Here is a 23,454-nt window from a genome sequence, read left to right on the forward strand (position 1 = left end):
TGCTAATTGTACTTTTAACCAAGAATATAACCATTAAGTGAATTCAAATATATCAATAAACTTCAAAATAATTGTCACTTACAATGCTGTAGAGTAGGCATATAAGATGCAAAATACATAAATTGTTTTGGTAGATCTTGTTATTTATGCAGGTAGATACATTGTAATAATATATATATTCAGTACATGGCATGTTTGGCAATTAATAAACACTTGTGTTGGATGAAATATAATAAAGATTTTGCAATAGGTAAATGTAGTTACGAGCAAAGAAAACACAGGCTTAAGTAATTGGTTTGGTTCATATTACTAATAATGAAATATGGAGAAAATACTCTCATCAATTTATTTGGGGGAAAAATTAACTAGGATAGTGATTAGTTCTAAAATTCAGTGAAATGGTGACATTGGAGTAATTTGGTAAGTATAAAAAGTTTTGAAATGCATTGGCTTGATTTATGTCATTACATATTGAACATGTGTTACAATAGCTTTAAAATTGCTTGAAGTAGTTTGAGATCAACAGAAGAGTTGTAAAAAGTGGCATAGTTTATATATGTACTCATCATCCAGCTTCCACTAATGTTAACACCTGACATAGTCATAATACAACTTCTTTGTACAATTGTACAGTTAACATGGGAACCATAGTACTAAGTAACCTATAGTCCTTACTGGAATTTCACCAGTTCTTCACAAACACCTTTTCCTGTTTCAGAATCCAAAGTAGGATCCCACATTGTATTTAGTTGCTGTTTCCTTAATTTCTGCTAATCCATGAGAGTTGCTAAATTTTTCCTTGTCTTTCGTGACCTTGAAACATTTGAGTACTGGTCAGTTTCTTGGTTGAATGCCTTTTGATTTGGGTTTGTATGATGCTTTTAATGATTAGATCACAGTATAGTCTTTTTAGCAATGTCACAGAAGTAATGTATTGTTCTCAGTGCCTCATATAAGGAGGTACACGCTATACTTTATCTCTCAGGGTGTTCTCAATTAAGGTAGCATGTGCTTGGTCTTTCCACTTTAAATTTACTGTTTATTTATTTGAACAGATAAGTATGTTGGGAGAGATACTTTGAGGCCATGTGAATATAACACTTCACCCAATGATTTTAGTGTCCATTGGTGAATTTTGCCTGCAGCAGTTACTACTGTGGTGTTTACCTAGTGCTGATTTTGTATTTTCCTTATTATTTCCCTATTTATTATTCTATAATAGGCTTTTGCCACCTATTATTTGCTATTAATATTAAGCAGAAACAACAAATGTATGCTGTTTCTTATTTGTTCCTAATAATTAGTTAGGACTTGCATTCTTTCCAAAGACTTTAGCTGAGTTAAACTAGAGTTCCTTCTGCAAAACCAACTAAATTTTGCTGATACAGTTAGTTCTATTCACCCAAACCCCATGCCCACACCATACCCTGTCCATGCCATCTTATATAAATAAAATGCTAGTAATATATGTGAGCAAATACATAATGATACTATACTTTTCTTCAAGTTTTGAGCAACTAGCACAACTCCATGAAAGAACCAATTCTGTGTAATTGCTCTGAATGAGTCAGTATGGTCTCTGTTATGTCATTGATTTGCTAATGAAAAAGTTTAAAAAAAGAAGTGCTGTGATGATTTAATGATGATAAAGTATCCAGCTTGAAAGCTCCCTTATTAAAGTTTACCATAGCTTTAGAAGAAAATTTGTGTAACAGGGACAAAGCAAACAGAACAGTGATTTGTAATTCTTGAAAGTGAGATTAGATCTTAAAGATTCATTTTTCCTTAAATATAAATTGTGAATACTATACTTGAAAGTTTATTAACACCAAATAAAGAATAAAAAAGCATGCAACCATAACTGAAAATTATGTCACTAAATGTTCCCCCAGTATATACTTTAAATTTTTTCCACAGTGTATTCTATAAATTCTAGATATTTCTCTGATATGTGACTGCTTCAGAAATGGCAAGGAGATTTTCTAGATATGTTAGCTTACAGCTCTGTACAGCTATTCTTAGAATATGACCCTGAAAACTAAATTACTGTATGTCAAAAAATAAGAAATTTTACTTTTGGATACATCAACAGCAAATATGACTTTGGTCATCTTATAGGAAACCTTTTGCACTCATTCAATCTTTCCATGAGTCAGTCTGATGACATATTAATGCAAATTACATTGTTTTATTTTGTGACTTCTGCAATTGCAGACTCACAAAGAAAAATTTCCCCTCACTATTTAAAATCACTAATGGATTTGCAGCTAACCTCTGGATTCAGTCATGGTCAGTTGCCTTCAGTATCGCTTGTATATGCATTGAGCTGATAAGTACTGTGGTTCATTGTATTCTTGAGCAAATCAAGTTAAAAAAAAAAAAACCCAAAACTCTAGACGAATAAATACTTAGCTATAGATGAGAGTGGAGAAAAATCATTTGATTGCTTCCTAATTCTTGGCGAGATGTAATGAAATAAGGCTTTAGAAGGATGGAGGGTGGGGGTGGGGGGGCTGCAGCAAAAGGTAGGAGAGATAGCAAGTAGTATGAGATAGCTTTTTTGTGCTCTTTATTATGGTTTTCTCAGATTCTTTGAAACTGAATTTTATTCTCTATTATCAGTGTGATAAAATTATAATTAAAATGTATGTGCTGGATTAATTATAGATTCCTTCCCACCCGAGCAGCTATTCCTCAGTAGTCCCAGTATCATTGTTTCACGTTACATTTTAATTTGTTAGTTCATCGGGAAGAACCGTGGACCCCGGCATGTAAAGGATTGCTTGTCATGACTCAGTAGGCTAACAAAGGTTTTGTTGAAAGGGGAAGTCTAATGAAAAGAAAGATTCTAGTCCTTCAATGTTAAATTACTAGTTCAGATATTTCATGCAAGAGAGAAAGTTTAAATTTATTTTCTCATTGCACTGTGTAGTTTGCTTACTTAAGATAACTAAAAAAGATATGAAATGCTTATCTCCTATAATAAGCAAGGAAATATCATTTGAGAATATAATGAATACACTGTATTTTTAGAAATAACTCTTAAGACTTACCACTGCATGAAGAAAGCCTTTAATATTTCTTTTTTTAAATTTCAAAAGAATGGAAATCATCCCTGGTAACCTGGAAAGGATTTAAACAAAAGGATTAAGTATAAATATAAAGGTGTATAAAAAAATTCCATGGCAATTTAGGTATTTACTTTCATGTATTTAAATTACATGAAATAAATATTTTGGGCTTGTCTACTCAGATATCTTAAACAAAACACAGTGTAAATCAGTATAAATTTATAGTTTACTCACCCGAAGAAGTAGGAATTAAATTAGGCAAGTTCTATGGAAGTAGGTGTACCAACCAGAAAATAATAAAATTTGCTTTCATTTTGAGGATTTTCTGAGTATTCAACATAGCATTTTGATTTGAAATTGAGAATTACCTGTTAAACAATAGAGTTTTATAGTAACTTTGAGGACTTGATGGAATAGCACAATTAAGGACATAAAACTCATAAGTCAACCTTTTGTGACTTATATTATTTTCCACATGAACAGCTCAGAGCTACTGATGCTCACCGTAGAAGGTCTTCCCCAAATACAGCATGTACTGGATGGAAAGTTCAGCGCTTAAGAGTCCAGTAATAGGTTTGTCACTAATTGCCTGTGTAAGACTGGTCACGTTCCTTAACTTCTCTCATCCTAGGTTCTGTGCTCTTTCAAATGAAAGTTTAGAAAAAGATTCTTTGAATTTCTGTAATTTACTACATTTGTAACTTAACTAAACTTTGAAAGGTCTCTCCTTTTCAGTCTTTTAAAAATGCAAAATTCCTTTACTCAATGGATCTGAAGGGGTTAAGAATTTTTGAAAAATCACAATTTTATTTTCTTTTTAAATGATAAATTTCATGATGGTGTCAAAATGTATTGTAATGACATATCTATGTCTGCACATACGACAGTACATCTTATGACATCTAGCATGTGTTGACTGACAAACTACCATGTTCATTCACACACACTTGGGTACACACACACACATGCACATGCACACACACACATACCCAGGGAATGTTTCTGGAGAAAAATTATCTAAGTTGAGATCTGACAAAGAATAGAAGTTAGCCAATAGATAATAGGTGAAATAATATTTTAGGAAAAGGGTTGGTGTAAAAATGCACTGGACAGAAGGAACAGTCCTTTTGAGAAATTGTAAAAGTTCATTAAGGATAAACTTGAGCTTCAAACGTTTTAACCTAGTTTGGGGAAAGGAACTAATGTTTGTTGAGTGCCTTCTGGATCTCAGGCAGTATTTGGTAAGTTAGACTTGTTGTATTACTTGATAGGTTGCATATCTCCCTATAGCTCTTCATAGTACCTCACATCTAATACTTCAGTTGGGCGACTATTTCCTATTGGTCAATGTGATCTAATTTAAATTTCTTCTTACAATCTCAGTATTGCCTTTTATGAATGAATCACAGCTCACTCCTATTCTTGCCCTTAGAGTATCCTCTTTGCTCAATGCTTTTCTATCATCTGCTTTCTAAAATTCAGATAGTATTTCAGATGGTGGCTCATGTACAACCCCCTTTAGGCTAATTCTGTTGAAGAGTGTGATTTTTCCCCCTAATGGTACTCTAATTCTCTTTGTAGACACTTGCAATTGATGCATTTCACTTATTTTAATACATTTTACAAAGAACAGTAAGATCTTTCTTTCGAATTAGTGTAAAATATTTGTTTCTAAAATTGTATATTTATATTCAGGAGGTATATTTATTCTTTGATAACTATTCCTTTAGCTGTATGTGTATCCACATGCATATGTGTGCATATTGTATGTGTATTTGGGTTATGTTAGGGGAAAGGGGGTACCAGATGTTCTTGGGATTTTTTTTTCTCTTCTCAAATAAGAATTCTAAACTTCATTTTTAAAAAATCTATTTTGATCATCTCATTTTATAGTATAAGATATGAAACCTAGATATATTAGTATGTATCTAGTTGTCCTACTTCTGGTTCTAAGTCTACTAGTGTGAGACAGGTTAGCCATGATAGCATATCTCTTTCAAAATGTGAACTTACAGATGGCAAGGTACACATTTATAAAACTTCTCTTCAGTGGTGCTGAGACTATCCTTACATGGATGCTCAACTTAAAAAGTATTTTTAGAGGATGACTAGAAAATTGAGTCTCTGAATTTTTGCTTTTCAACCCAGAGGATAGGAGAAAGTATGTACTGACTATTTGGAAAATGTGTGCGTAAAATTAGCTGGCTATTATCTAGTTAAGGATTAAGGTCTGCTGTCTGGTGTGCTATGAAGTGGAAGTGAGCGGCTGTTGGAAAGAGGATATAAACGGTGCTTTACGAGGCTATATCGATCTTGCTTTTTGTTTTCAATTTAAGGTTTTGAAAAAAGTAATTTTAAAGATAGGAGTAAGTCTAGTCAAAGTCACCATCTCTATTGTAACACGTTCTGGCTGATTACGTTATTAAACCAGCAGGTTCAGTGTTTTGTTGTAAAGTAAAAGAATCAGATTATTTTGGATATTTTTGAACATGCAAAAAGAGCAGCTACTAATAAATTATTCTATGAATATGGTTAACTTTTCATCATTGAACAAATGTTTTTTAGTGCCATTATATGCCAGTCATTGCACTAGCCATTAAGAGAAATCAAAAAGCAAAGTCCGTTCTGTTTGGAAACTAACAAGGTGTTTTGGAAGAGACACACCGTTAAAGCAACACTTGAGTACAGGATTATGGTACAGGAATGAAAGACATATAAGAGATACACATTGAAGGGTTGTTTATCCAAGTCCAAGAGAAGGATGGAAAGGGGGATGGTACGAGCTGGGCTCTGACGGGACTCAGTGGAGTAGGGATTTAGCCAGATGTAGAAATAGGAAGAGTATTCAAAGAATAAGGAACAGAATACGAAAAACACAGACATAAAATAACATATTAGCATATTCAGGGAGGAGCAAGTGGTTTTTCTTGGAGCAAAAGGGTGATGAGTGAAGGAACAGGAGATGAGTCTCCTGAGCAAAAGGAACTACTTCCTGAAAGGCCAAACTGGGAAGTTGATATGCTGTCTTAGGAATGCTCTTTTGGGACCTTAGTGCCAGAAGGACATAAACAGCATTCACTCTTTGTATAATATCCCTATTGTAGAGTGGAAGATGGATTGCCTGAGAAGAAATTAAAGACTGGGAGATAAATTAGAAAATTCTAGTTTCTGGATGTTGCATGAACCTCCCATCTATTGCTCTTCTCTCCCAGAGAAAGTATAGGTATGGAAGTATACATACTTCAAAATGAGTAAATCCTTAAATTGCAATTCTAATTATTTCATTCTACAATGAAGAAAATGAGGTCAAACCAGGTTAAATGACTGCCCCAAGCTGGAGAGTTTCTGACAAAGCTGGAATTTAGGACCCTGATCTCCTTTTTCTCAAAAAACACAATTGGAAATTCACAAGGAATCAGCCCTTGAGCTTCATGGAAATATTTTAACTAAAGTCTTAATGATGATGTGTCTGTGTTAGCAGTACCATAAGACAACTGACCTTCATGGACAAAATTCTGTGTGGTTAAAATTAAGAAGACAGAGGAAAATGAGAGCTGATCATTAATGCAATTAGTTGATGATCCAGTGGGGTGACAGATCCATAAATGCCAGTTATTGACTGATGATAATGGAACATTCAGATCTCCAAACTGGTGCTCAAGTCCTGCTCTCAGAAATAATGAGAGACCTGCTCCCTCCATCCTGCCTCCTTGTGAGGTGCTAACGCTATGTTCTGAACAGTGATGTGCAAACCCAGCGTAATGGCAGGGAGGGTGCTCTTGCTGCACAGTAAATTTACTGTTTGGTTTTCTGTTGCGTTAGATTCTGAGCTTTTGAAAATTGGACATTGATGGAGTGCTATCATGAGTACATTGGGGCAAGAATATTATGATTAACCTTTCATAAGAATTGCCAGAGTCATAATATATTCACAAAACTAAAAAAACAAAAAACCCAAAAATCTGTTAAGGGTATATAACCCACTACAGAGCTCAGCATTTACACAGAATCTTTTTTTTTTTTTTTTTAAAGAACCCCTCCAGGCTTCTCTTGGTGTCTAAGTCACATTTAAAAGTGTAACTTGACACCCAGGTTGCTACTGGCTCCTTCAAACTTAAGATTTCAGTGTCTGATAAATAGAACTAGTTGTTCATATAGAGACCATGTTACGGATGCATGCATTTATTCAGGTGGATAGCCTTAGTTGGCTGTTGAACTTGATAATATTCACTATGAGATTATTCAGACAATCATCTTCCCCAGTGAGGATAAGTGATTTGCCCAAGAACACAGGTAATAACAGAAGTAGTGTCTGAATCCTATGACCCTGACCCCAGGCCATCATTGTATCCAGTGAGCTAAAGCAATGCACTATTGTTTAAGCAGTGAAATGATCCTTAAAGGGGGTCAGTTTCCTGACATACATATATGTATCAGTATTTTCCCATCCCCAAAGATTTAAATTTACGAAAATTGAATTTTAAGATAAAAACTCCTTTAGGGAGACAAAATGCAAGTTAATGTCCAAGTGTCTCGGTGGTTGTGGAGGGTCAAGTAGCATGTAAGGATCCTAAGTTGCTAGGTATGGGATGCACTGTGGCCTAGTTCTCTTGTCCATGGTATTACCAACTCAAGTCATTCAGAGCATTGTGTCCTGGGAAAAGCAGGACTTAATGCATAGGTGGAGACATTTTCTGCTCAGCTGGGTGGGTCCAGCTCTTTTCCCATGTTAGCAGAATAGACAGAAAAGATTAACACATTGCCTCTCTGGAATAAAACATTGATTTGCTTGTAAAGGGGAACAATAGTCATGATAGAAAAAAATTAGTAAATACTGAAAAATACATAGAAGAAAATCACCTCTCAGAGATAACTACCAAGAGTGTTTTCATGTATCATCTTCCATGATTTTCTCTGCATATTCTACATCTGCATGGTAGGATGTTCCAGGTGCTCTGGTGACAGTCTTGCCTCATAGGATGCATTGATACTTATGACCATGTGCATTTACAGTGCTTTATTTCTGAAAATATGAATTTTCTAAGCTCTCACTTGGCACTCATGGTACAACCAGGTTTAGACTGTTCCAGTGCAATAAAACAATGTGTGTACCTCATAACAAAGAGGGTAGATCAAAGTATGGAATGCTTTTTAGTTTTTGTGTCTTACGTCATGGGATACTTAGTGATACCTCTGTTAGGGAGTCAAGGAGGACTGCCACTTGATCTGAATGGGAAATGAAAGTTGTAATTGGATGTCATCATTGCTGATCATTTTGTATGTAAAAGAGAGAGGCTGGTCATTTCAAGAGTGAAACAGCTGTCAGGGTGCTGTCAGATTATAATAGGTGGGAACGCTTTCCCCCTGTTCCTCCTGAGATGATGGAGGACTCTGCTGAGAAACCCTTGTGACTTCTGTCTGCTTCTTGGAGTTCTGAGTGTTCACTACTTTGTAAAAAGAGATTCTTCATTTTGGGAGGTGGAGGAGGGAAAGGAGGTTGGCAAAGTAAAGGGAATTCCTGAATTTGGGGGTTAATTCAGTTTTACAATGGAATCCTATTGTATCCTGATGTGTTCACTTAAAGTTGTAAAATTCACTTTATATCCCCATACCATTAAAGTGTCTTTGAAAACATGATTACAGATAAAAGCACAATGTTTCCTTATCTGTGGGAACATCTTAGTTGCTTTAATCTGTTACAAGACATTTAGCTTGCCTCCGTTTTGCAGGGAGAAGGGCTGGTATAATAGTGAAATGGATTATCAAAGCACATAAATGTTTGTCCACATCTATTGATATGTTCTTTTGAGAGACTCCCAGAAGTGAAGTAAAAGGGTGAAAGGAAATATTTTTAAGACTTTGATACATGCTGGCAAATTACTTTCCAGTTTATACTACCACCGACAATGAATGAAGATGGCAATTTTAGTACACCTGTTCATTACTATGAAAATAAAACCAAATACCACAAAACATTTGCTTTATAAAAAAAGGTATAACTTACTTTTGGCAGACAAATACCCTTGAAGACGCATACATGCCAAGCTGTTCTCAGTAATCAAAGTCTTTGCAATGAACTCTTTCTTTAGGTTGGAGGAGGATCACTTTGAGAGTATGTTTGGGGAGGCAGGAAAGGCAAGGTGTGTACCCTGAGAGATAAGCCCTTGAAACCTGGGAACATAAAGAGAGCATCGATTATGCAAGAAGAGGGGGAAGGGTATAGTTCAGTGGTAGAGTGTGTGCTTAGCATGCAGAAGGTCCTGGGTTCAATCCCCAGTACCTCCATTGAAAAATAAAACAAACAAACAAAACCACAACAAAAACATAGTTACCCCCCCACCCCCGAAAAAAAGGTTAAAAAGAAACCCATAGAAGAGAAAGACAGGTATTAAATGTGAAATGAGAGAACACTGAAGATAGAATTTTCCTCTGTTCCATGTTTGCGTATAGCTGTGATCGAACTTCTGGAATCACTGATGACTATTTTCTAGGGCGACTGTAACAGAGCACCACAGACTGAGGGCTTACATGACAGAACACGTTTATTTCTCATGATTCTAGAGGCCCAATTCCAAGATCAGGGTGTCTGCAGGGTTAGTTTCTTCTGAGAGCCTTTCTCCTTGGCTTGTGAGATGACCATCTTCTCTCTGAGTGTTTATGTGGTCTATTTTCTGTCTCTGTCCTAATCTATTCTGATGAAGATAGTAGTCACAATTGATCAGGGCTCACCTTAATGGCTATGTTTTAATCTAATTACCTTTTTAAAGACAGTCTTTCCGAATATAGTTACATTTTGAAGTAATAGGGGCTAGGATTCAACATGAAATATTTGAAGGAACACAATTCAGCCCATAATACCAGCATATTAAAATTCCTGACTTCTCCTTGAAATATCATAAACAGTATACTGTTTGTGATGTTTATTCAGTTATTGACTAATTATTATGGCATCATTACTACCTTTTATGAGAAAAAGATATGTTGCACACCCTGATCACTTTTGAATTTGAATCTCTATATTCACAAGTACATCTGGCTTGATAACAGGCAGATACAAAAAAAACAGGATTTAGTAGTAGTTGTGTTGATCTCTTAAGTTGATTTTGCACACTATACATAGTATCCTTCATTGAAATACAGCATTGATTGAAATATAGCTTATCTATTGAACTTGCTTTTGAAATGGGGTCATAACATCAATTGGGAAAAGAAAATGGTGTCAACAATTTTCCAAGATAGACTGAAAAACTAAGTAATTTCAAGGACCTAACATTTAAATAAGGTAATACAAAGTAGTTGTGCTGCAACCTTTATGATCTTCTGACAGTTTTGACAGGGAAAAATGATGTATTATGGAGGAAGCCTTCCTCGGTAAGCTCCATGGCTTATGCTTACAAATGTAACATATGCGACACAGTTAGTCCCGTTTCAGTTAAGAAATCCATTTTTCAGCATAAATGACAGAAAGTTATTGTGTACTTCACAGTATGAGTAAGGTATGGAAAAAAATTAAAGACAGCTTTTAATTGTATGCACTGACTCATACTTACCCTAACAACTATTTACTTGGTACCTTAAAGAAATAAGCAGAAGTAAGAAATGGTATAAAATATTGGCTTTGTATGTATCTGAAAATTATCTAGATATATTGTATAGTCAAGTTTATTGGATATGAACAGTGAATAAAGGTGGGAGAAATCATAAAATCTCAACCAATTCTAATGTATTTCTATTGGGTATAAGGGACATAAATCACTTTGATGCTCATTTGATTTATTTTGGAGTAAAATAGTGATTCTGCTCTGGTGAAGTTATTTTCGACTTAGGTCAACTTTTGTAAGAACACCTCCTATGCTTAAAACACAGAAGGACATATATAGGTCCCATGACATTGCATTGCTATGTATATTGCTAGGTACTTGGAAAGCTCTAACTTTGGACTTCTTTTTTGAATCTCAGCAATAACAACAAACTCTTATTCTTTGCCTCCTTTTCCCAATACATCACTTTTAGCTGTACAGATCCATCTGTAATTAGTGAATGGTTTTAGGGAATTTTGCCGTGAGATGTTTGGCCTTTGTAGAAAAGATTATTAAAGGCTATCTACAAAGTTAAACACGTTATGGTTTTTAGGTTATAAATAAATCAATATCAAGGAAACATGATAGTTTACAGGTTAAATACTCTGAGCAACATGATAGTAATAAGGTACTCTCAAATGAGTGAAATGAGAATAATACAGAATTACAATTTAGTTTATATTAAATAGTAACAGTTAAACTCTTCAAAATTTAGTTTTAGTCCAAGTGACTGCATATATTAATTCTTTAATAAATATTCATTAGAAATGTCTGTTAGATTTGCTAAAGGTAGTTATGTTGCTATTTTGATGCAAATTTTTAAAAATAGTAGTATTAAACCATCTTACTTTCCTTAGAAATTATTCTGGTTGCTACCTATTGAATTATGATGTATTGTCAAATTTCTAATAATGGTAAAGCAAGTAACCTGTCTCTTAAACAAACTAAATTATTTCAAACAAGGTAGTATCTGGCCTTGAATTTAGTGTTCCTTAAACAAAGAAAACTAAAAAAAATGAGAATCCACTACAATATTTTCTGACTTTGAAAAACGTGAGAAAATGAATGGAAATACAATTACCTATAAGAATCAGACTGGCATAGTGTAAAAAGGCTTTTCACTTTTGATCAACCTGGATTTAATGTGCTGGTTCATTAAGCGCTAGATGGACAATGTTTAAGTGGGACTCTTGACCAAGGTTAGTACTCTTTTTCCTGAAGATTCACTCTGTGTAAGTTACATGAACTCGTAATTTGGGAGGGTCCATGAAGAGCTGAGGTACCCGGAGGCTCCCACATCTGCTGCTAATTCAGACAGATTTCTCAACTTCAGCACATGATTGACATTTTAAGCTGTCATTTTACCTTGTGGGGGGCCTGTCCCGTGCATTGTAGGATGCTTAGCAGCATCCATGGCCTCTACCTACTAGATGTCAGTAGCACCCCACCTCCCAGTTGCAATCAAAAACATCTCAAGAAATTGGTAAATGTCTGGTGGAAATCCTCAGGTTAAAACACCGAAATGATGTCAGTGAAATGATCATCGGTCACCACCTGCCCTTCACCCTTGTCACCAGGTCTATAAAATAGCTGCTGGTAGAACATAGTTTACCAAATAGATTGCCTGTCTTTCAGGATTGATATTTACAACATCCCTTATTAAGCCTATAGATGTTTAATTTTCCTCTTTTGTTTTTTCTTCTTTCCTTTTTTCCATTTGCTCATCTCAAGTCTTTTTTCCCCCTTAATTCTAGCCTATACTAAGTTCAATTAAATGTAGCTTTAAAAATAATGTCTCCTCCCTTTCCTCCTGCAACTTAGCCCATTTATAGGAGTGTACATTTCCGTCAGAGAAATCACAACAAGCAACCTTAATCCTATCTTTAAAACCCTAACTATTCATAGTAGCCAGAGAAACGGAGATTTCTGAAGCTGGAGGTTGTCTGTTTTCTTTGTGAATCCAGCCCTGACTTTGTTGAAATCATGTCTTTCTGTGATGAATTCATTACAGCCTGGCTGCAATGCTGACAACTCTGAGCTTTCTACTTTATCTTCACCGCAAACTTCTACTCCCATGAAAGTTAGACACTTGGATTCTTGCTTGGCTGGTGGAAAACTTTAGTGCCTCCTTGTAATTTATGGAGATTTTCTGTTCTTCTAGTCATGCCAGATCATAAGTAAAATACAGAACATAGAATTACAGCTCTTAAATACCATTTAAAATGCCTCCTTCCTCCCATCCCCCCAAAAAAGAAAGAATACTGACACTTGTACTTTGATGTCTCTGATTTTCTTCCATGAAGTTTGTTATCCATACTTGTGTTTCTCAATTATTTTGCACAGAATTATAATTGTGCAAATATAAACATAATTACACTACAATATAAGAAGGAATACAAACTGTTTCCCCACTGAGAGAACAGACTAGAAATACCAGCTAAAATAACTTTACATATTCTAGTCATAGAATGTTTTGGACTATTTTGATTCTTAAAATATTTTGTAGTTTTTAATATAAGGTAATGCTTATTGGCCCCATCCTATGTCCTAGGCAAGGTTCTAAGCAATTTGTATTAATTCATTTAATCTTTACAACCTTATTATAAATTAAAAACAAACAAACAAGCAAAAAAAGAAAAACCAAGCAAAAATAAAGCAAACAACAACAACAACAACAAAAACAAAAACGGAGGCTAAGAGAAAGTTATGTAAATAGCCTAAAGTCAAAGCTGGCTAGTAATCCAAGAACCAAAATTCAAATACAGAAAGTGAAATTCTAGTTGTGGCCATAAAATTAAAAAGGTGGCCTAAATTTGTGTATGTATGTGTGTATATTTAAGCAGCAAAATCCTGTAAGTACACATTACCTCATGTAGCCTCCTCAAGTGAGGTAATGTGTGTATGTGTCTGTACTTGGGCACATGTATCTACTCTGCTTGAATAATGGCTGAGGTAACATTGTAAGCAAACCAGTCTTGGTTTTTCCCCCTTGCCTAGGAGATCCTGAGGCTATCCATGTAAAAATGAGAACTCTTAATTCATAGTTTGAATTCAGTTTACTTGATTATCCACTCACATGCCTTCTAGAACTAAAATCGTTTGAGTTTGTGAAATTTAATTATGGAAGAAAACATTTACTTCTCGTTAATGGGTGCTATTTATTACTCATGGTAAAACTTTTATTCCATCATGCTAGTAGAGAGCACAAAGGAAGTTTATTTCCAACTTTTCCCCACATCTGGAAATTTCTGTCAGATAGGATGCCAGAAAGCATGGATAAAGTGAGTGGTTCTTTAATTCTGCATTGAATTGAAGTCCTTGTAATTAGTATCATCACATTTGCAAGGAGAGTTCTTAGATATAGATCTGAGCTTTTCTGTGGGTGGGTCCTTGAACACATTTGGAAATGTGGCACTGAACCTCCTAGAAGAAAAATAGAAGTGATGGACGATACGCGGGCGGCGCAGCCCATGCCTGAAACCCGGCTTTGAACACGGAGGGTTCGAGCCCCGCTCCCGCCATGCTGGAGCCTGGGCGGCCTCACTGCTTTCCGCGCGTCCCCACCGTGTGCCAGGACCTGGACAAGGCGGCGGACGGACCTGACGATAGATGACGAGCTCGACAGCGAAAGTCGAGCACACTTGGAGGCCCCAACCACGACGGCCCCAGCACACCAGACAGCCCCGCAGCCCCGGGACCTCAGCAGGAGGAGGAGCAGGAGGCCAAGGCCACAGGGTTGGGGGCTCCGCCTGGGCCCTACAGCTACGTTAGGGCGGGCCTGTTCACCTCAGAGATGTTCGAGTTGTAGCCGCAGAACATGCCGCTCCACGGCAGCTTCAGCGACATGTAGCGCTTCCTGAGCCACTTCGGGCTGCAGCCCACGAGACGAAGCTCCTCAGTTATCCTCTCTGCGCCTGCGTGGTATTGCTCTGCGCCTGCGTGGTATTTCTCTGCGCCTGCGTGATATTCTGCAGGGCCGCGGAGAGCGACAGGGCGCTGCGAGTGCTTCGTGGCGGCCTGTGGAAGGGTCTTCTTCTCAGCGTCTGCCTGGCCAGGCCCAGCCGACCAAGTACCGCCACAAGTGTGAGTACCTGGTCGGCATCGGAGTGGACGGGGAAGACAATTCAGTCAGCTGCCGGCTCAGCAAGTACAAGGGCGGGGCGTGTGCTGTGGCAGCCCCGTATGACACTCTCCACATCCTGGGACCACCAAGCAGGGGGTGACGTTCTTCCAGAAGTTCGTCAGGTCTGCTCCACACTCGGCCTAAGACCCGGAGGTGTACTCGGGCCACTGTAAGCTGCGGTTTTAAGCCATGGCGATTGTCTACTTCCACCCTCAGAAACTGAGCCCTGAGGAGCTGGCGGCGCTGAAGGCCTCTCTGGCCCAGCCTTTCATGGTGGGGCTGGGCATGGCTAGCGAGGTGACCTGCCTCTATTTTGTGGAGAAGGGACAGCGAAAGACTCCAGGGCCTGCCTCTGGAGCACGTGGCTGGGGACCGGTGTACTGGGGTTAACTTTCCAGATATCCCCTCGGGCCTTCTTCCAGGTGAACACCCCCCCTGCCTGAGGTGCTCTACACGGTCAGCCAGAACTGGGCCCAGCTGAACTGGGGGACCACGGTTCTGGATGTGTGCTGTGGCACCAGCACCATCGGCCCGACCCTGGCCCTGGAGGGGAAAGGAGTTGTGGGAGTCGAGCTGTGCCAGGAGCCTGTGGAGGCCACCCGGGTGAACACCCTGGACAATAAGCTGAAAACGTCGAGTTCTACTGCTGGAGGGCGGAGGACCTGGTGCCGGTTCTGGTGAACAGGCTGGCTTCCCATTGCCCTGCACTAGACTGCATTTTAAGGTGATCCTGGCCATCCGCAGAGCCGAGAACCCCAAGCGGCTCCTGTACGTCTCCTGCAGCCATGGGCAATTTTGTGGACCTCTGTAGGGTACGGTCCAACCGCGTCAAGGGTACTCTCTTCCTGCCGGTCAAGGCTGTGGCCGTGGACCTGTGCCAGAGACCCAGCACTGTGAGATACTGTTCTTAATGCAAGAAGGTGGAGCACCCTCATGGTGCAGGGGCCCTGGAGCCCCGGGACCCTTCAGCCCAGCCCCCACCAGGGCCTCCGTATGACACACTATAGGAAACACGGGCCTGCCCTACTTCCTAGGACCCTGGGGCAGCGGAAACCAGCCCTTCCAGAATAGCATCTGGACTGCTTCAGGGGTAGAAGCCCAGGGCCTTCCAGGGCCCTGCCCCTGCCCGAGGCCACTCAGGTAGCAGTGACAGAGGATGAGACCTGCTCACCCTGTGGGCTTTTTTGGCCGGCTTCCCCTCACCCCTGTCCTTCTCGGGCCAGCTTGGCCACCGGGGACAAAATAACTGGTGCCCAACTTAAAAAAAAAATGATGGAAATATTGGACTTTTAGTGCAGCGATTTGTGATTCTGTTTCCTCTTTTTTTAAAGTGCTCAAGTTCATCTGAACATATTTAAATTTACTAACTGAACACATTTTAGTTTCAAGGCCTGAAAGTTTGAAACATAAATGTGAAAATGGTTTTCTGTTAATTTTAATTGATTTTGTGCTGCTTCTTTTTGATCAACACATATTCTAAGGCTTTTATTATCATAGGAACTATTTAACCTGTTTCTTCATCTGCATATTTTGAACATAATTCGTGTAGCATTTTTGAAAAGTGAATGTCTGAATTTTTGCCTAAAGTTGACGTGTGTATCAGGAACTAAATTTGCTTTTACTTCTCTCTGGAAAAAATTTATTCTAAGATATAAAGGCATAGAGCTCTTTGGGGAATTCAAATTGAGAAGTATAGATCAGAATATTTACATCTGATCCTTCTTTCTTAATGAACTTCATTTAAAAAAAGACAGAAGATAGATCATCTTTTTGAAGTTAATGGGCAGATACTAATTTTGAGCAATGGTTGAAGTTTAAACCATGTTCTTGTTTTATGTATTGGTATTTCTCAATCTATTTATAATACTAAGTATATTAACAAGAATATATATATATTTTTTACAATAGGTTCCTGTCCTGAGACCACAGCAGGATGTGCCTTGGACAGAGGTATGCACATTTAAAATATATTTCATGTTTTCTTCATGAGTAAAGCGTATAAACATGACAAAAATTACATTATTGCCACAGACTTAAGTATATGGAATTATAGTACATGTTTATGCATAATACATACTCTTCCATTTGAAGAAAATATGATACTATTGAGAAGATACTTTACTCTAGTATCTTACTATTAAATATGTACCATTGCCTGGGCATAGAATGTTTTAATCCACACAACTTATATTCAAAAGACTGCTGTATGGTCTTACACGTAAAAACAATGGAACTATTCTAAGCTTGATGGAACGTGTTTAACGTAGTTTTTAATGATGTTGATTCAATTATTGAAATAATTTAACTGACTTACATCTTATTAGTCAAGAACTACCTAAGAGTATCTAGGTTTTGGGGAACCAAATGATGAAATTAGTTTAAAATTACAAATCAGCTTGAAAAGAGGAAGGAAATAGGAAAATGCACACACAATTCAGAAGTATATCAGTTTGCTACATGGTAGATAAGGAGGCAGGACAAGGCTGATAGAAGATGCCTGATTTCAAAATGGAATGCTCTTGTTAAAAAAAAAAGAACATTATAAAGATCACGACTTGTAATAACCTTGAATACTAAAAGGGAACTGAAAAGAAAATGTCTACAATGAATAAAAAAGTACATAGATAGAACTCTGAATTAAGACCAGAGGAACAATGATTCTCAGGGACTGTAGTGGACAGAGGTGAATCTCACATCTAGAAGTGAATAAAACTAGCCCTTCACTGTGGAGAAAGTAGTATGAGAGGAAAATTAGCACATAAGGAATTTAAGTAAGCCCTAGGATAAGGAATTGAGAGAAGGTTTGATGCCATTTCTGTGGAGGTATTTAAATATCAAATAGATTCACAAATGTCTGATTATAATTTCTCTGAAGCTTCTCTAGATCATTTACTCTATTTGGGGTCCTTCCAACCCCACCTAGAAATTGGTGAGGCAGTTCTATACAGTAACTTTATATTGAGAGGAAACTTGGAAGCTAGTTCATGGTTGTTAAGAAAAAAATGTGGCCATATACACTATCATGAATGATAATTGTTGTCTCTTCTATTTTATACAAACATAGTGTTGTGGTAAATGCACATCTTTATTTTTTAATTTGGCTCAAAACATACTGCATGTGTTCTACTTATTATCCTTATATGAAAAAATAAGCTTTTTATCCACATGTGGATGATTTTCTGAGATTTTAAGATTGAAACACAGTGTTTTTTTTCTTCACTTTTTCATATATTTTTTCCTCTTAGTCATTTTCAGTTGCTATTCAGAGACTGGCGTGTCTTTAGAATATCCAAGGAAAATATGCCAGCTGATGTGCTCAGCAAGACAGGGAATGAATGGCTCCAGGCACAAATCTCTGTTGTGTCAAGGCTTTGGCATGACATTTGGCAGGGAACTAAATCAAACATAGCACAATGCAAATAATCTCAGTTTCGCATAGATGTACAGCCTTAACCTTGAGCCTGCTATTAGTCATTATTACTCTTTCCCCCTGATATTACAGGGAGCAACATTTCTGGTAATAAAATGAGAACTAGGGCATATCTTAGGTGTTCTCATAGTGCGAGGAAGTGGAAGGATCATGGCTTTGAAACTGGACCTTAGTAAGTTTGAAGTATCATTCTGTCACTTTACTATCTGTGGAATCCTGGGCAGGGTATCTCAGATACAAAATGACTTCATTAATGATTATCACAGTGGTTGTGTGGGTATTAAAATGACACAACTGTCCTAAAGCACCTCTTATACATGCCAGATAATAGATACTTAGTAAATGTTATTTTACTCCCTCCCATTTCTGTGATGAGTTCAGTTTCGTGTTAAACTTATAGATGATCATCTCGATAATCCTATGAATAGAAATGACTCTGGTACACATTTGTAAGTTTTAGATTATGTAAACACGTGCACTATTTGTCTTTGGGCACTTTTTTGGTGAACCAATTGTTGTGAACTCCTTGATAATTTTTTTTATATTCAGTGCTTTTTTAAAAGATCGCGGTTGATACAAAAGGTCTTCATGTTGTACAAGAATGTGTTGCATGTCTTTGATTTAATTTTAGCCCTTGTTAGTGTGTGCAAGGCTGAAAAACCACATTTTAAAATGGTAGACAGCTTAGAAAAAATGTATCTACATAGCATAACCCAAAATATCTCAATTTAGTTTAATAGTTCATTTTAATTCCCTTATGGAGGAAGTACTATGTGTCATATACTGTGTTAGGTGCTAAGAGTGCAAAGAAGAAAGAGATACATTCTCTGCCTTAAGGGGAATTATAATCTTAAAAGGAAGGAGACTTGGATAAACGCAATTTTAAATGGTGTGGTAATTTAGGGGAGGGGTGCTGATTATAGAGGCCTTACAGAGAAGTCATTTTAATCGGTCTGACTCCCTGGAAGGTTTGACACTCAGGTATCTGGAAAGGGATGATGATCTGGTTGGATATCACTTGAACGTAGAGTCTTGAGGATGGAAAGATGCCAAGAAGTAAGACAGGGAATCAGGAATCTGTTGTCTGAACTAACATAGGGATGGCAGTAATTAGTAATAAAGGAGTAGATTTGAAATTGAGAAGTGAAATCTTCCCACTCTGTTGTTGAAGGTATAAATTTAAGATGCATTAAAGGTTATTTTTATTGGAGGAAGATTTTTTCATAGTGTTATTTAGAACATGATAATAGGAACAAAATCATCTATTAATAGGGAAACTGTCAAATCATAATATTTAAGATGTTTTACAGCTTGTAAAATTCATTATTTTGAAGACTATTCAAGGAGGTTGTGTTCTTGAAAATCAGGCTAAAGTCTGAGATAGTATTTGTAGTACCCTGCCTCTTTTATAAAGAAGATGCACTTTTTGGTTGGAGATAGGGTTCAAGGAGAGCACATAGAAAAAGACTGGAAAAAAACACATCCAGCAGCATTAATGGTGATTATTTCTATGTAGTGAGTATACATGTGACTTTTACTTTTTCTTGAACCTTTGATATGTGTTTTCATTTTATATGATAAATGTGGTGAATGCATTCTCTTGTGGGTCCTGTGAATCCTGCCTCTGGACATTCATACCTTCATAGAATCATTTCCCGTTGACTTTGGGCAGAAACTTTGACTTTCTTCTAACCAGTGGAGCATGGAGCGGGTGACAGGGTACCACTGCTATGATTATGTTACATGACAACAGTGATGGGATGGCAGCCCCATGTGTACATTATGTTATATTAGACTAAATTTCTTTAGAAGACTGGTTCTTGCTCTCCTTATGGCCTTGAAGTGATAAGCTACCATGATGGGAGAGGGTCTATGGAGAGGGCAACGTGTCAAGAAACTGTGAAAACCTCTTGAACTTAGTGGCCTCTGGTTGGAAGGCAGTAAGCAGTCAAAGATGCCAATCCTGTAGTCAGAAGAAAATTAATTCTGCCAACAGCCTGTGTATATATGTGTGAAATAATAATAACAACAATGACAACAACAATGACAACAACAATAATAATAATAATAGATCTCTGCCCCCAGTTCCTGGCTCTGAACTCCTAGAACCCCTATCATTTCTTAAGAACATTAGGAACATCTTTTGTTTTAGTATTTGATCTTTGACTGAGGTCCTGAGGTAGAGCTCCTACAATCCTTTGGAATTTCCTGGGAGATAGGAATGTCTTTCGTTCTAGTGAAGTGATACTTACTTGGTGATTTCCTGGATAGCTTCATGATGGGAGGTGGTCACCAAAAAAGAGTGAGCCATGGTTAGAAGCTTAGAACTTCTATCCCCACCTCCCATTCTTTAGCAAGGGGAGAAGTGCTGGATGGAGAATGAGCTATGACTGATTATGCCTACCTAATGAAGCTTCCCAAAAAATCCCCCAAATAAGGGGTTTGGAGAGGTTACGGACTAGTGAATACATCCACCCACTGGGACAGTGACACACCCAACTCCTTTGGGACAGAAAATCCTGCATGTCGAAACCTTCCAGACCCCAGTATATAGCTCTTCATCTTGCTGTTCTTTCATACTCTTTTAATAAGCTTGTAATAAACCAATAATCTGGTAAGTAAACTGTTTTCCTGAGTTCTGTGAGCCACTCTAGGAAATTAATCAAACTCGAGGAAGAGGGTCACAGGAACCTCTGATTTATAGATAGTTGTTTAGAAGCATGGGTAACAAGTAGGACTTGAGATTGGCATCTGAGGGGTGTCTGTGGTGGGGGTTGATCTTGTGGCACTGAGCCGTTTAACTGTGGGGTCTTTGCTAACTCCAGTTAGCATAAGAAATGGATTGAATTGTAGGACTTCTAGTTGGCACCTGAGAAAAGCTTAGTTGAAACAATCCATGCATCTCATATTGGAAGTATCCTGAGTATAAGAGTAAAGGACAACATATGTGAGTTTTCCCCATGTGAGTTGAAAGTGGATATATTGACAGTAGAGCTTCCAGGTGAGAACCCAGCCTCACCTCACGTCTTGATTGCACCCTTGCGTAGGACCAAGCCAAGTCATACCTGGACCTGTGCACAGGACTGTGATATAATAAATGTATGTTTTAAGCCGCTAAATTTGTGATAATTTGTTGTATGGCAGAGGAAACTAATTGTTGCATACTGAATTGTGCCCTCCCCAAATATTTATGTTGAAGATTTCACCCCTAATGTGACTTTATACAAACAGAAATTTTAGGTGGCAGTTAAAGTTACATGAGGACATAAGGTGGATTCTTGACCTCATCGTGTAGGTGGTCTTACAAGAAGTGACCCCACACCCTTCCCTCACTCTGTGTGCATGCAGGGAAGTCCTATCAGCACAAAACAAGATGATGACTGTCTATAAGCCAAGAGAAGAGGTCTCAGAATGACACTTGCCTTTCCTCTCTGATTCCTTGCCATCATTTGGTGTTGTCTTTTTTTTAAGCCATTCTGATAGGTGTATAGTGATATCTTACTGTAGTATTACTTTTCATTTCTCTAATGGTTAATGAGTTTGAACATCTTTTCATGTGTTTATGTGGCATCTGTATATCCTTTCAATGAAATACCTGTTCATGTGGTTTTCTTGTTTTATATTTGGATTGTTGGTTTCAGACTGTGGTTTCAGAGTTGTTACAAATAGTGTACTGAATAATATGTATGATGGCTGAGTGGAGATGGTGGAGAAGATGAAGAGGTGTTATTTAGAAGTCCAGATGGGGAAATAGTCAGAAAGCATTTGTACATATAAGTCTGAAGCCCTGGGGAAATACCAAGGAAGGAAATAAAGATTATAAGGATGTGATAATCGAGAAGATACTGGAACAGATCTTGGAGAACCGTACTTTCCACCCCTTGGGCTTCCCTGAGACACAGAATGGTCCCTTACCCTCAAGCTTTTTACTGTATGTTAATATACACTCTTTCATTCCCTGGACTTGGAATTTTTCATTAAACACTAAGGTGTTTTTACTTACCATAGACCTTCAATACTACCAGTGTTTGATTTCAATAAGATCTATGAATTTTCTTCAGTGGAAGAACTAAATTTAAGTTTTGGTGTCAGTCAAAAACACAAGGAGACAGGAGAGGCTTGGTAGGGCTACAATCTGGAACTCAGATTACACACAGAAATAAGGTAGATATTTTGTAAGGAGCACTTTCTTGAGACAGTGTAAGAAAGCTCCGTTCAGAGGCTAATCCATTATCTGGGAAGTCTGGTGATACAACCCTGGCAGTTCAGTAACAGCAGTCAATATACGGAGTTTAACATGAGCAAATGCACAACATCAGATGAGAGAAGAAATACCTGAAAATCTAGAAAGGCTAGAGTATGTTTGTCTATAGAGGTATCCAGTAGTGAGTTAACAATTCATCATTTGAAAGAGATCGACAGTTTGACAATATCTACTTCACATTTTGATCTTTGTACTGTAGACCAGGTTTACACTCAAAATTTAAAATATGGTACTGGTGGCAAGCCACATGGAAGTCCACTTACTGGAACAGGGACCAAGAGGCTCCCCCATTGTACTAGCATTAACCCTTTAGTTGCTGGGTTTGGGGACGCTTGGAGAGGAGCCCAAGTCTGCAAGGGCAGTGGGAGAAAGGGGGTTTGAATCAGTGCCTGTTTACCAACTATATATAAGTGCTTTAATATTTTAGTAGTAAGTATAGCCAATAGCAGTACAGATTGGCTAAGTACCAGCAAGGACTATATGTCTCTTACTAAGTGGGTCTCAGTGGAACCGGGTAGGAATAGAATGACTAAACAGAAGAAGCAACAGGACTACTTGGTCACATAAAAAAATTGAGTGAAGGATTATTTTTAAGAAGTATGTTACTATGGAAATTAACAGATTTGGTAGAGTCGTCTGGAATACTGAAAGTATAAATGATAGCTGTCTATCTATATTTTTCGTTGAATACTACCTGTCATACTCTGGCAGATCCACTTTCCTCCTGGTATCGTGCTTGCCTCCTTAATCACAATTAGAAATTCCATAGCTTTTCGGTCCCTTTTCACTGTTAAAATGCCTTATTTTTATTTTTAAGAAATTATTTTGATTATCTTAAAGTTTCATCCTCATGTCTGATTCAGAGACCTTCCCCTTGTCTGGACACAGGCTAGTCTTGATTGTTCTGTTGGTTCTGTACGTTCTGGGAGAGGTGGGTGGAGGTAGTGGGTGAGTGGAAATGAAGGAAAAGGGAGATGGTGCCGAGT

The 23,454-nt window shown here is 37.8% G+C and overlaps 1 protein-coding gene and 1 pseudogene across 1 annotated transcript in view; both read left to right on the plus strand.

Moving 5' to 3' along the window:
• Positions 1 to 23,454, plus strand: part of PTPRD (protein tyrosine phosphatase receptor type D) — a 1,875,912-nt gene that overhangs the window by 643,111 nt on the left and 1,209,347 nt on the right. The window contains exon 4 of the mRNA XM_032477692.1: positions 16,683 to 16,724. The gene's annotated coding sequence lies outside the window, so the exon portion shown is untranslated. The remainder of the gene's footprint in view (positions 1 to 16,682; positions 16,725 to 23,454) is intronic.
• Positions 10,414 to 15,808, plus strand: LOC102507743 (annotated as a pseudogene).

The sequence above is a fragment of the Camelus ferus genome, chromosome 4 (genome assembly GCF_009834535.1).
Source record: "Camelus ferus isolate YT-003-E chromosome 4, BCGSAC_Cfer_1.0, whole genome shotgun sequence".
Lineage (NCBI taxonomy): Eukaryota > Metazoa > Chordata > Mammalia > Artiodactyla > Camelidae > Camelus > Camelus ferus.